This window comes from Lygodium microphyllum, chromosome 8 (genome assembly GCF_053477565.2).
Source record: "Lygodium microphyllum isolate KBCC chromosome 8, Lygodium_microphyllum_v1.1.10, whole genome shotgun sequence".
NCBI classification, from domain to species: domain Eukaryota; kingdom Viridiplantae; phylum Streptophyta; class Polypodiopsida; order Schizaeales; family Lygodiaceae; genus Lygodium; species Lygodium microphyllum.
In genome coordinates, this window is record NC_141142.1 from 100,870,680 (window position 1) to 100,885,715 (window position 15,036).

The following is a 15,036-nucleotide window of genomic DNA, read 5'->3' on the forward strand; positions in this document are numbered from 1 at the left end:
TGATATCTTGAGGTGCAGTGCATGCCCTCAATCCTTGGCTTTGGCTTATAGTATCCCTCGCCAAACTCTTGATTTGGGCTTTGATTACAAGAGATACAAACTAAGATTGGGTATTTGGGTTCCCTTGGATTTCGATGTAGATTGCACACCGTATAAACTTGCGGTGCACATTTTGCTGCATGAAGAAGTAAAGGAGGTGAATGTTACTTCCAATTGGAGTCTGAAAGATGTGAGGGATACTTTGGAATTGCTAGACAATACATCCCCTAGATATAAGTTCAAAGTGAATGGCGTAACAATTGGTAAAATAGCCGAGCGCTCTTTTTCTTGTACGAGTTGTTTGTCTCCCACAATTGTGAGTTTTGAGCCTTGAGAATGAAAACTTTGCAGGAATTTATCTTAATTGATTGTCGTTAAGATATTTCTTAGTGGGAAATCATAAGCTATCATGAAGCAAGTTGTCTTTCGAATGTATAGAAATAAATGTACATTACATTCGATTTATAAGTGAAAAAGAAGTTCATTACATCATGAGACACAAAAATTTCATATAAATGTACAAAGCCAAAATAATAAGGCTTGTGTATGCTTATGTTTGCTCTTTTGATTCTTTATCTGCTGCCTTCTCCTTTGTTGCTTTGTGGCTTCTTTATCAATTTCTTCAAAGATGTTTTTTCTCACAAGGCCTTTCTTCTTTGATTGTTGAAAGAATTTCACCTTCACAGGTACTCTCTTTTCTTGGGGTTTAAGAGGGGATGGATCAAATTTCAGAGGAGAAAGCGTTGGCATTCCTTTTCTTTTAGACTTGGCAGCAGTGGTCTTTGTGGCTGACTTGCCATTGCCATTGCCATTGCCATTGCCATTGCCATTGCCATTGCCATTGCCATTGCCATTGCCATTGCCATTGCCATTTCCATTGCCATTGCCATTGCCATTGCCCTTGCCCTCGCCATTGCCATTGCCATTGCCCTTACCATTTCCTTTACCCTTTCCCTTGCCCTTTCCCTTGCTTGTGCCCTTGGCCATGGAATTTTTGGGAGGAAGAGGGGAGTCAGGATCATATGGTGTAATTGCCTTGTCCAACATCAACTCAATGTATCTATCCCTTATCCACCAAACATACGAATCAGGATAGTCTCTACATTGTAAGAATAAATGTTATAAGTTAGTGAAAAGACATCATGATAAGGGTCACACAAAAATCAAATGAAATTAATAACTTACATTCACTCCTTCTATTTGTAACAACTTTGAATCCACTGTTCTGCAAATATTTGATAAAACTCTCTATCCACAAGAATGCACATCGCTTTGCAATGGTACTTCTTGAAGAAGAAACGTATAAGGCTTTTGAGGATTAGCAAGATCCTCATATGTAGTATCCAAAAACGTAGAAACAAGTCTACCAGCACTACAAAAGGAAGCTTTGTTAGTTCAAAATATTTTTTGTAAATATAATCAAAGCAAGTAATTTTCTTTCAACATACATTCATGCTTGGCCATGAACACCGCTGAGAGAGTTCATAAAGATAATTTCTCTAGTAAGTCAGTTGATATAGATAAGACTCCAATGCCCTCTGCAAATTCAAAATAGAGGTGAGCAGAAGGGTGAAAGCAAATGAATATAAATTTTCCTCTACAGAAAAGAAAAATACCTTTCTACATAAGGAAAAAAGATGTGGTAATTTGTCACACTATCAAAAGTACGAAAGAATGGTGCAATATTAGACCCAGATCTTGCAAATAGTTCCACTAAGAGAAGTGGATCAACAACATATATGGCTCTACGGATATCGAGAGTGAGAGAGAAGACGAATGCCCTGCAGTCAATAGCAAAAGCTATTTGAATCGATCAAAATCAATACAGATTACATATAAAATATGCTTGAACCTATAAGCCTTACCTTATGCAACAAAAAAAAATGGAGTCAGATAGTTGGACATCCCTTTTCTCCAACATGGGCTTGTCCTCGGGAGATATACTAAGGTAATCCTCCTCAGGTTCTGCAGAAACATTCACAAGCATTTGCCCATACACTTTACCCATCCTCTCGTAGTTGATGGGACCAAGTGATGCGGCTTTCCTCTTATAAACTTCATCTTCAGTTTCCAAGACCTCCTGCCTTTTTTCTCTCAAGATAGACTCCTACTGAGTGGCACCCCTTGTAGAGTAAAGGTGAGTTACATCCTCAACCTTTAGCTTTTTCCCTTTCCTGAACAATTTTGGGGGAATGTTAAGGATTTCAAAGGCTTTTTGATCATTGGAAGCAAGGGCCTCAACACTTTATCGAACCTATACCTGATTCTGCTGATCATGTTGAAATATTTATTCATTAGGGTAATTCTATGAGCATGCGCAGTAGCAATGTAAGCATGGTTCATGAAATCAATGAGAAAATCTTTTGTAGCCTCTTGTAGAGCAAGAATTGCTAAGAGTTGCCACTTCTTATGAAGACCAGAGATAGTTGCCACTCTAGACAATCTGTTAGAGATTTCTTTTACAACTCTTATGAAAGTAGGCTTTGGAATCACGTGCTCTGTAGCTCTCTGGGCTTTTATAATCTCACTGAAACACCTCTGCATGTAGAAGAATCGAGATTTCCTCTTTTTCTTTTGTGGCTTGGGAGGCTCACTGGCTCCAGCAGAAGTAGGCTCGGGTGCAATTGGAGGGGATGAATCCTTCACAGGGGAAGTCTCACCCTTTGCTTATTCAACTTCAGGAGAAGAAACATTCTCTGCACCGGAATGCTTTAACTCCATGGAAGATGCCAGGCCAACACCTGGTGTAGGAGGGATCTCTGTGGCAAAATGCTCTGGGGCCTTTGATGGCCCAGCCTCAGCAATATTTGAAGAGAGTTCCTCCTCAGATTCATCAAATTGTAACTTCCTTCTACCCGCACTATCCTTCCTATCTACATAAACTTTTCTTGCAGTTTGCCTTGTCCTTGCCATGCAGAGGAGGAAATAAAAGAGCCAGAAAGACAAAAATGAGATAGGAATTTTCTAGAAAATCTGACAAGAGGGCAGCATGCACGATATGGCACGAGAAGGAACAAACAAACAAGATGTATGTTAGCGTTCGCGCCGTATCGAAGATGAGGACAGCGCGAGAAGAAAGCCCGATATGACGCGAGATGGCAATTAGGTAGACCACCGAAGGACGCCCTCACTCCTATCGAACAAGCATCCATAAAACGCTGTGGATAGTAAGGAAAAAGGCCACGAAACGGCACGAAATGAGGAAACTGGGTAGACGTTTTTTGACCTTTGCTCCATATCGAACAAACAACCACGAAACGACGCGAAATAAGAAAATTGGGAAAGAGGCAAGAGCACCCTCACTCTGTATTGGGCAATGGGAACCGATACGATGCGGCAGGACATGGACGCAATAGGCGCAACATTGGGATCGCTCCGTATTGGGCAAGCATGGCACGAGAGCTCGAGAGAATGTAAAGTGTACACGTAAGCAAAAGGGTCCCTTATATACCCTCGTCAACCATGCCACGTGTCGAACACGTGTCTCGCATTGATTGTGCCACATGTCCGCCTAACGTCTATATGCCACATGTCGACTAACGATCGGTCCACGTGTTTGCCACGTGTTTGTCAGTCACATATCACCCAACGGCTAGTGCCACATGTCGGTGCCCAATGGCTAGTGCCACATGGTATTATTGCACGCCCTACATAAGGAGATGTCGGTCATTTGTATGGCTTTTTCGACTGCCTTTGCGGACTTCTCATTATTCTCCCAATACGCTACAAGGGCAAGTGTTCATGTTTTTCACTTTTGTCTGCTCGCGTCGTTTTGGGCTTAGCTATTCTTGTGTTGCTTCGGTGCGGCATTCATTTCCAGACTCCTAACTCGATACTACGTGAGGGCGAGTGTCGCTGATTTGGGTTTTGCCTTGTCGCGTCGTTTCGGGCGCGGCCATTTACTTTCGGAGATTATGGTTTGCATTCCCGATACAGCACGAGTACCAACATCCGTGTTTAGCTTTTGAGTCTCATTGCACCGTATCGTGCAAGCGTTGGAAATATGTCTGAACCTACAGATTTTCTGGGCTCCAAGGTTCTGCCAGGGACTGGGAAAAGGAGATGGCTTTCTATAGACTCAAGGGCTCAACATGTGATGAGCCTGTGCATTCTGTTTCCATGCTCTGCCACCACTGTCAGAATGCCAAGCACATCTCCAGGGAAGGGAAAGTCTGCAATGAGAGTTCTTGGAGTATCAGAGCTTATTGATGTCACTCCATCAGAGAGGCTTCTTGACTTTATCCTTCAGAATGGCATGGATCTCTCTTTCTATGGAGTTGTTAAGTATGTCTTTAATCCTGATTGGGAACTTGACAGTGTTTTGCAATATTATAAAAAATATTTTTTGGAGAACTTTTTGGAGTTTGAAAATCTAGCAGGTCCTGCTATTGAAGTTGATACAAAGGAATATGTCCATGTTCCCATTGGGTCAACAGGAAATGAAAAGTCATTGTTTACTAAGAGGTGTGGTGCCCACTCTCTGGACAGGTTTTATGCAAGAGACATATTGTGCTCCACTAATTCCAAGAACTGCAAGATTATGTCAAAGTCTGCTGCTTTTATTGTTTTCACCCTTGTCAAATATCCTTTGAAAGCTGATGAGCAACAGTTGGAAGGAGCAAATTCTGCTAGCTTTTGTATGTTAGATGACCTGGCAAATGAAAAGGAAACAGAGGAGTTGTAGATGTAGATTTTGAGGTTTCTATTGCTGAGAAGTTGGATGTTGCTCACTTCAAAGCTGAGACCATCATTGAGGAGAGCCAAGGAAATGCGAACCCTGCAATTGATGAGAGTTCTCACTATACTGTTCCTTCTCTACCATCTATACCTTTCAAGGAGAAGGAGTACATTTTACTGTCAGATATTCAAAAACTTTTCAATCTTAGGGAAGATTATTGTCTAGCCATTATTGCATAGGCTTCTAATGCTACAAATGGGATAGTTGACATAGAGAATGAATCAAAGGAAGAGATACTCAAACTTGATTAAGAAACTATAGATGATAAGTTTATTGATGCTGGTGAGGCCCCCTCTCTTTGTTTTGAAAAGGCAAAAGATGAGAAAGAGTTGAGTATTACTGATGAGGAGTTCGATCGCATGCAAAGCCAACTTGGGATTTCCAATTTTGGAAGAGAGGAGTCTGAATACATTAAAGAATTGATAAACACCAATGAGGCATCATCATCAATTTATGGAATCCAGTTAAATTGGAGTACGATGAAAACCAAGTGGTAAGATTATTTTGAATTTGCTTTTACACATTGGTAGGTTTGAGTTCCACGCTTAGGTATTATTTGCAGTTGGAGATTGTTGATTCAGATAACTTCTTGGGACGTGGCAAAGGATCGAGAGCTGGTGGTAGTACATTGAAAGGCATTGCACTCGGCCACTACTTAGCTAGGATTGACCCTAATTCCTTATTAGTACTTCATAGTAGTTTCTCAGAGGATGCATCATGGCCCATACTTTGTATTAAAGCTCTTACAAGGCTTCTAGGTTTCTCAGGATTACAATATAATGCCCACAAAGTAATGTTTTTGGAAAAGACTGCAGCAAGTAGGATTTTTGGCTACAGTCTAGGTTACTCTGCTTCTGGAGTAGGATACTTTTTGGCCTTCACATTCTACGCCTTGGCTGCAAATCGAACTGATGTAAAATCTATAGCTGGCTAAAAGAGAAGAAAATTTCTACGTTATAGAGGATATCACAATATGAAAACACCATTGCAATGTAATGCTACAAATGATTGGATCTCTATGATATCATAGTGAAGCTACCATTGCAATGTCAAAGTAAGGGAACATTGCAATACCACACAATGATGGATCATTGTGGTCCCATGGATATACCTAATTTGGCTTGCATTTTTTAAATCATTTTTTTGTTTTTCAAAATGGTAAAACAACATTGAAATCAAAATCACTATGATATTCTAGTGAAAAAGTTCAATGCAATATGCCCCAACATATCGAACCCAAAAGAATTTTTGAGCCTACTTCCCTATTCTAACTTCCCAAACAACATGTGTATCTTAAGACCTATTAGTATATTGTAATTGAAACAAGAAAATACAAAAGTTTCTAAATCACATTTTTTGTCAATCAAATGAGTGCATTTCCTTTCCATTTTTCCTCCTATTCTAAACGAATTAGTTGTTATTCAATATTAGAGTGACTCGCCCTTGGCAAATCTAACTAAAGCAATTCATTTTCTTGGAAATAGGAACAAAAATGTTGAGACGAAACTAAGACTCAACACAAATGGGAGCTCTTCTTCCTTCAAGATACACTCTCACAATCTCCTATTCCTCACTTTGGATGTTTCACATCCATTATCTCTATCAAACTCCACTACAACATATAAACCCAATACGTACATTTAAAGCGATGGAATTATTTATGGAAAAAAATTTCCCCATCCATTGCTATTTGCATTACTATTAGCAATGTGATAGATGTGTCATTATTTGCATCACTATATATGTCAATATTTGTGTTGTTATTTAGTATTAGCAATGCATATAGCGATGCATATAGTGACGATTGTAGAATAAATTTTTGAAACAATAGTGAAGGTTATAGAATGAAGAAAAATTGGGTGGTAGGACATGACCCTACTACCCTTCTAGCCACATAGACTGAATATTCTTGCATATTCATTTACCAATTTAACATACAACTAACATCCAAAAATTATACATCATGATTCACCAAAAACAAGAAATCCATTGATTGCAAAAGTTAGATACAAATAATCTGAAAAAGTATGTATGGACCACAAGGCCAAAAAACAGAAAGGGGGCTCCATGAATTTCAGGCTCGTCTCGATATAACAGACCAGCAAAAGGTGTCTGTAACATAACGAAAGATCAATCTAGAGTAGGCAATACATAAGAAGAACTCAAGATTGGAAACATTAAAGAGGCATGACTTACTAGACTACCATTCGCATATAATGTGTCAATAAGTACAGTCAGTCTTTATCGTGTAATAGAATAAGGGAATGTAGGTTGCACATTGTGGCTGTTGGAGTTCCCACATACTAGTCTCTCTCTTCTTGCTTGAACCTCCATAGCTCTTTCTCCCTTCTTGCTTCTTCTTGTACTTCTACCTTCTGCTCCACTTTTTAATTTGTATCAGAGTGGGCACTCAAAGAGCTTATTCATCACTAGTCTCTTTCCTGATAGAATGCCTAGTCTCATGCTCAAAAAGTGTGGCACGTAGCATGTTATAGGCACCATAGTCATGTGATTTCTCTTCATCATGATGTTGCTCAAGTATTGCTTCACATCCCTCTTTGATTTATTGGTGGATATCCTCATTTCCTTTTCTCTTTTGCTTATTTCTAGCTATTTCTACTCACTATAAAAATGTAGTCCAAGTATACCTCCTATCAAAAAATTTGCTATAACTTTTCGCTATGATATCAAAATTAGGAACTTGTTGGTTTAAAATGAAGCTAACAAATAGCTCTTTGAGATGATCTATCACACTTTACTTCACAATTAAATCAAAATATTTTGAAAGTATTCTTTCGTTGATGTGAAAAATAGTTTAGCACATTGTAAATTCATCTTTTTGAGTCCTCTCACGCACTTGTGGGTCCAAAGTAAGGTCTCTAAATCCTGTAGCAACTTAGATATGACCTAAAGGAACTAAGTAACACTTGCAATCATGTGCATAAGCTCTACATAAACACTAAAATATCCTATAGCATATTTGTAAGTAATGAAACATAAACAATGCCACCAAAATGGCCCCTAGTACCCTATTTCTCTATAATAACCTACAAGCAATCTGTAAATTTCCTAAAATAACCAATTGCACATATAAATGGCTGAAATCGATCCTAATAATTTTCAAGCTTCCCTGTTACTCTTATAAGTACTTGTATCCTATTAATAAAGGCCAAAAGAACCTAGAAATAACTTGTAATCGAGCTATAATCAAGTCAACCCTGTTTGAGTACTCCACCTGAAATCTTCTAGTCTTCAATTTCTCCACTTGTGGTACCTTTGTGAGGGATAAATTGACTGGATGGACTCCCTACATGGGCTCCAAATCACTGACTACAAATCAATGACTCATAATACTTATCCTTCACAATTTTCCTTGGATACAAGATAATCCAAAGATCAAATTAAGATTATGTATTAATGCAAGAAACTCTCTCTCTCTCTCTCTCTCTCTCTCTCTCTCTCTCTCTCTCTCTCTCTCTCTCTCTCTCTCTCTCTCTCTCTCTCTCTCTCTCTCTCTCTCTCTCTCTCTGTGTGTGTGTGTGTGTGTGTGTGTGTGTGTGTGTGTGTGTGTGTGTGTGTGTGTGTGTGTGTGTGTGTGTGTGTGTCCCTCTATCTCTATCTCTATTTTTCCTCTCTCTCTCTCTCTCTCTCTCTCTCTCTCTCTCTCTCTCTCTCTCTCTCTCTCTCTCTCTCTCTCTCTCTCTCTCTCTCTCTCTCTCTCTCTCTCTCTCTCTCTCTCTCTCTCTCTCTCTCTCTCTCTCTCTCTATGTACCTCTCCATAAACAAAAAGAAAGAGAGAAGAAAAGAATGAGAAAGAGAGAAAAAACAATACACATATCTTAAATCTCAAAGAAGAATCCCTTCACACTTCCCTCCTCCTTCATGGCTTCCCTCCTTCTCCTTTGCACCTGTCTCCTCCCTTTTCACAAAAGATGGTAGTGGCATTGGCCTCCCTCTCTCTCTCTCTCTCTCTCTCTCTCTCTCTCTCTCTCTCTCTCTCTCTCTCTCTCTCTCTCTCTCTCTCTCTCTCTCTCTCTCTCTCTCTCTCTCTCTCTCTCTCTCTCTCTCTCTCTCTCTCTCTCTCTCTCTCTCTCTCTCTCTCTCTCTCTCTCTTATAAAATGCCACGCTTGGGTTTTGATACTTTTTTTTTTCCAGTACGCAATCAATATTTGCATCACTATGTACATTGTTATTAGCATAGTGGCATCACTATTAGTGTCTCAATGCTAATAGCAATGCACTCACAGCATCATTATTAGCGTTGTGATGCTAATAGCAAGGAACATAGTGACACAAATAGAAACACTACCTAATCACATTGGAAATGGCCATTGGTATGCTTCCATTTCCTTGTAGTGCTGAAGCTAGCATGCTCTCTATATCCCTAAGCAAGCAATAAGAAATCTCAACGTCAAGTGAGGAACTACATGATTACTAAATCCATTCTCTCTCCATTGTAATTCCAATGGTGGAAAGCATAGATAGTGCTTCTCAATCCTTATATAGCTTCCAATGGCTTATTGCTTCAAGGTTCAATCCCAAATTAGCAAGGAAAGAGAAAGAGAGTATGAGGAGAGAAGTTTCCATTCTCTCACACCCACTCACTCAATTAATCACAATATATACGTAGGGTTTTCTCTTTGGGCTTATACCCTTCCATTGAGCCTTTTGGCATATCCAATTTACCTTTTGGCCATTCTAGCATGGATCTATTTCTCAATCTTTGAGGCTAGCCTATAGACTTTGAAACTTACACGAGTGAGCCCAATACTCCTATCTTACAATAATTAGCTTTTAAGACCTATGAAACTTTACTATATATCCAAAAGTAAAAAGCTAATATCCCTCATGCATCCCTTAGCTCTTCACTCTTCAAAATGTTATGGGAGCACTAGACTATGCTCAAGAGACTAGACTAGATGCAAGATTTGTTACAAGAATTATGATTACAAGATTCCTACATAGGGGCACAAGGCACAATGATAACTTAGCAAGATATAGAAAATCCCACAACCTAGGACTCTAGGTATAGACAACAAAATGTGATATGATATGAAGGATTCTACAACCCAGGACAGTAGGTATGGATACAAGATATCATAATTATGAGATCCCCCTCAACAGGAATGAACAAGATACAATACACTACTAGACAAGATCTCGAACTATGAGATTACAAGGTGGCAAGAAAACAGGAGTATAATGGAAGATCAGTCAAGCCTAGATACCATGACTAGACAAAAACTAGAACTTGAACTCCAAGTTACTTGGAGGTTTCGACTCCTTGAGCTCCCAAGACTGGCATTGGCAAGACTAAGGAGCTCTATAGTGAGCCCCTTCTATAGGTGTTGGAGGGCAGCTAAAGATCTTCTAGAATGCTCCATGATGACATCATTGATGATGCTGGGTAATGACATGGCATATCTTCTAGAAGGTTCTATTATGACATTGCAAAAGTAATAATTAATCCTTACACATGATCATGGCATGTCCATGACATCACCCTCTCTACTAGCAAGGAGTTTTTCAAGGAGGGGCTTGGTGGTTTGATCCAAGTTTTGTTGGATTCCTCTTGTGAAATTATTTAACTTTGAGAGGTGCTCTTTGGAGATATTCTGCAAATTTCTAAGTGCAATCATTGATGACATATCCTTTCTAGTGAACAACATATTCCAATTGACCTCGCGAGATCCTCGAGTCTAAGACATGATCGATCTCAAAATCTTCATGATCTTCAATCTGGATAGTAGTGGGGATTAGATCTCCCCCTCCCCTCAGTGGTGAGCTATGGTATGGCTCAAGCAAGGAAACATGGAAGAGTGGTGGATCTTCATGGTGTTGGGGAGTTGGAGTCAGTAAGCAAGTGGGTCACTTCTAGAGTGAAGGGCCCAAATCTCTAGTAGTCTAGCTTGATGGAGGGCCTTGTTGTCTGGAGGTTATGCCTGAGTAACCATACTTTATCACAAACTTTGTATGTTGGATGTTGGAGACCATGTGGGTCTGCATAATGCTTGTATTGATTCCGAGTCTTTTGAATTTTTTGTTTGAGTTCTTCGTGTATATCTACTAGGTGTTGAGCTTTATCTTGGGTGGCAGTGTTCTTTACTTGATTGGAGAGATGTACACCCATCCTTGGATTTTGGCCATAGTTTGCAATGAAAGGAGTTTTCTTGGTAGATGCATGGATACTATTATTATAGGCAAACTCTGCAAAGGGCAAGAGCTCAAACCAATCATTTTGATGGTAGTTGATGGTTTATTGGAGATATTGCTCCAAGACTTGATTTTCCCGTTATGTTTGACCATCAATCTGTGGATGATTGGCTATGGATAACTTAACTTGGACTACAAGGAGGTTGCAAAGGCTCTTCCAAAAAGTAGATATGAATTGGGGACCCTAATCTCTGATGATGTCATCTTTGGGAGTGCATGTAATCTAAAAATGTATATAAGGAAGAGTTTAATGGTAGCTACACCTGTGATGGTCTTAGTGGTAGGGATAAAATATGTTGTTTCTGTGAGCCTATCTACCACAACAAGAATAGAGTCATATTTTTCTAATTTGGGAAGATGTGTTATGAGGTCCATGGAAAGAGAAAACTAGGTTTGCACTAGAATGTGCAAGGCCATGTGGTTTGTGATGAGGTACCTTGTCCCTATTGCAAGTATCACATGGCTTTATATATTCCTTAACTTCTTTCCACATCTGGAGCCACCAAAAATCTCTTGAAATAATCTCTAAGGTCTTAGTAACTCCAAAATGTCCTACTGCTTGCTCAGGTGTCATGGCATTATTGGAGTATGTGGAGCTCAACTTTCCTAGAGATAAAGTAGATCCTTATAGTATAACAATCCATTAGTTTCCTAAAAATCACAAACTTTATTTTGTTTTCCCTCTTGATTTTTTCTCTTGTCATTGTTGGCCAAATCATCATCTGGTAGGGCTTCATGGATTAACTAGATTAAGGTAGGGTCATCTCTTGGTGACTACTAGAGATGGTTGCTAGTTGGAGGTGCTTTGGCTTGAGTAGTATTGCTCATTGGTTGATCAAAAGCTTCCTCTCCCTTCTCAAGTGCCAGATAGGGTCTTCTTGATAAAGCATCTAATTGGCATTGTTTGCATCCTAGGCAATAGGTGATGACAAAGTCAAATCTAGATAAGAAGTTACTCTAGCGGGATTGTCTTCGATTAAGGATGCAGGTTGTCATAAACTATTCTATATTTTTGTCTATATAGACGATAACTTTATGGGCTACACTCTCCTCTGGATGATGACACTAAGTATCAAAGGCATCTACAATGAAAATGAGTTCTTTGTCATGGATATCATAATTTATCTCTGGATGGGAGAACTTCCTTGAGTGGAATGCCACTAGATGCATATGACCATCATCTCCATGTTGGCACAAGATGGCTCCTAAGACATGGTTTGATGCATTGGTCTCTAAGAAAAATGGCTTGGTAGGATCTGGGTGGTGGCTTAGGATTGGGGCAGTGGGGTGAAAGTAGTCTTCAAGGTCTGGAAGGCCTTCTCGACTTCTAGGGTCAATGAGAACCTTGAGTTTCCTGTGAGTGTGGTGAATGATGTGACTATCTGTGAGTAATCCTTGATAAATATCATGTAGAAGTTGCCAAAGCCAAGGAAACATTGAACATCACAGACACATGTGGGTCTATGCCAATCAAGAATAATCTCGATCTTCTTGGGATCCACGAAGATTCCTCTCTGGGAGACATTGTACCCCAAACATTCTACTTCTGTCTGATGGAAAAAACACTTCTTAAGATTTGCATATAGTTCTTTTTCTCTAAGATTTTCCAAAACTAATTTTACATGGTGCTCATGCTCCTTTGGATCTTTTGGGAATATCAAGATATCATCCAAGTATATACCTATAAAATCATTTAGATGCTCTCGGAAGATATCATCCATTATATGCTGAAACACTACAGGAGCATTGGTGAGACCGAATGGCATAACAACATAATTTAAGTGACTATACCTTGTGCGGAAGGCTATCTTCCATTCATCTCCTTCTATGATTTGTACAAGATTGTAAGCCCCTCATAGATTAATCTTTGTGAACATCTTGGCTTTTCGAAGGTGTTTCGAGACCTTTGGTATCAACAGTATAGGGTATCGATTCTTGTTTGGACTATTATCTTGTTGAGTCCTTGATAATCCATACGCATTCGAAGTAACCCATCTTTCTTCTTCATGAACAAAATTGGGACTCCAGTAGGAGACTTTGAGTGCCTAATGAAACCCTTGTCTAATTTCTCATCAATGTCCTTGCATAGTTCAGCTAGTTCATCAGGGGATAGCCTATAGATGGGTCCAAAAGTTGGTTGAGTCCCCCTCATGGAGTTGTATAGCACAATCATATGGTATGTGTTCAAGCAAGATATTTGCATTCTTTTTTTCAAAGACATCTTGGAATTCTTGATACTAGCTTGGTAGCTTGACTAACTCATCCTTACTAGATTCTTGAGCTTGTATATGATACATCATGTAGGTCGATTCTTGCCTTGCTGTGTGCATAAAGGCCTTGGCTCCTAAATATACCAACTTTCCTTGATTTTCATAGTGTCATATTTTCCTTTACCCAATCAATTTCTGAGTTGTGTTTCTTTAGCCAAGGCATCCCAAGGATGATTGGATTTGTGAAATTGGATATGACATTAAAGCATACACTAGATTTGTGATCTCAAAGAGTTACCATGAGTGGTTGGCTTTCTTTGGTAATATCTCCAATGCTAGAGGTCTTCTATCCATGACTCAGTTGGTGCATGATTGGTCTTTTGGAGTCCTTGAATCTGGTATCTATTCACAAAGCCACCATCAATGAAACATGTAGAGGCCCTGGAGTCGACCAGGGCTTAGAGGGGAAGGGTCTTTCTTGACATGATCATCTGGACTATGATAAGGAAAGTTTCTATCACTACAAGATATAGACCTTATAGCGACGTTTAAAGCGACGAAAATACAAACAACAAAATTTGCCCCCGTCGTCGCAAAAAGCGTTCGTTATTGACGACGCCATAGAATCGTCGCTATATGCGTCGCATATAGCGATGGTTACAGAGAATTTGCGATGCTGATAGCGACGGCAATAGCGACGCGTGCAGTAAATTTGCGACGCAAATAGCGACGGTAACAGAGAAAAAAAATTTTGTGGCAGGGCAGCTTCATATAGCACTGTGTGCTGTATGAGAGCCATACAAAATACTTTCTGCACTGCTTCATACAAAGCGTTTGCAAACAAAAAGAATGTATACTGAAATCATAAAACTGATGGATGAAATAAATACATGATATCGCATAAAATGCGATTGGTACAATCATAAAACAATATCACTAATACATAGAAAATGTCTACATAGATCGGGCGACTAAAAACTAAAGGTATGTGAGCTCTAAGGATCCAAGGGCGAGCTACAAATCGTCGTCCCCCGAAAGCTCTTCCCGCTGTAAAGGAGCATCAAACGGATTCTGCAGAAAAAGAAACAACATATCAATCCACCATACAATAATGCATTCAAATATCTCATGGTAACTACGGACAAGAAAGATGAGTGACTTACTGGGCCGTCGCGTCTATACAATCGGTCGATCAATGATCTGAGACCGTGCCTCTCCGCATATCGAGTCTCAAGGCCTTGCGGATAGCGATTTGTAATGGAGTGCTGCAAAGAAAACAAAATGCTAACTGTTAGAAACATGATTGTCAGTACAAAGAATATCTCAAAAAAACAAATAAGCAAAACAAAAGAGAATCTTACAAAGTCCTCCAAATATGTCCTGTGGCCGCCACTCCCAAGATGATGTACCGATCCGGCCTTGATTCGTGCCCTCGCCGCCTCCCGCTGCTGACTCCAACGTCCTGGCGAATTTGTAGCATCCTCCCTCAGTCGGTGCCAGTCGTCTACATCTAACCACTCGGGCTTTGGAGCTCCACTCTTGATTGCCTTGCGTGCGTCGGATCGTCTATGTGACATGTATGCATGCATGCAATCCATCATCCAGCCCGTAGAGAATCTATCCACTGCGGCTGGCACCGGGAACTCCTCGTGCAAGGATGCTACTATATACTCCTTGCTCCCCTCCGGTATGTTCCTCCAATGATCCAGGACGTTGTGCCGAAAAACTTGTTGGCACAACTCCCTCATGCGAGCCATCACCCTCCTCCCCTCATCATTCATGATGATGGCTCCTGACCTGCCATCCACTAGGTATCCATAATCCCTAGGAGTGTG

At 40.0% G+C, this 15,036-nt stretch overlaps 1 long non-coding RNA gene across 1 annotated transcript; it reads right to left on the reverse strand.

Annotated features, from left to right (window-relative positions):
• Positions 1 to 14,167: 14,167 nt before the first annotated feature.
• On the reverse strand, positions 14,168 to 14,685 carry LOC148032662 (uncharacterized). Its single transcript, XR_015691763.1, has 3 exons — positions 14,563 to 14,685; positions 14,365 to 14,466; positions 14,168 to 14,272 (listed from the first exon to the last, which is right to left on the reverse strand). It is a non-coding gene; the product is annotated as an uncharacterized LOC148032662 (long non-coding RNA).
• Positions 14,686 to 15,036: the final 351 nt, after the last annotated feature.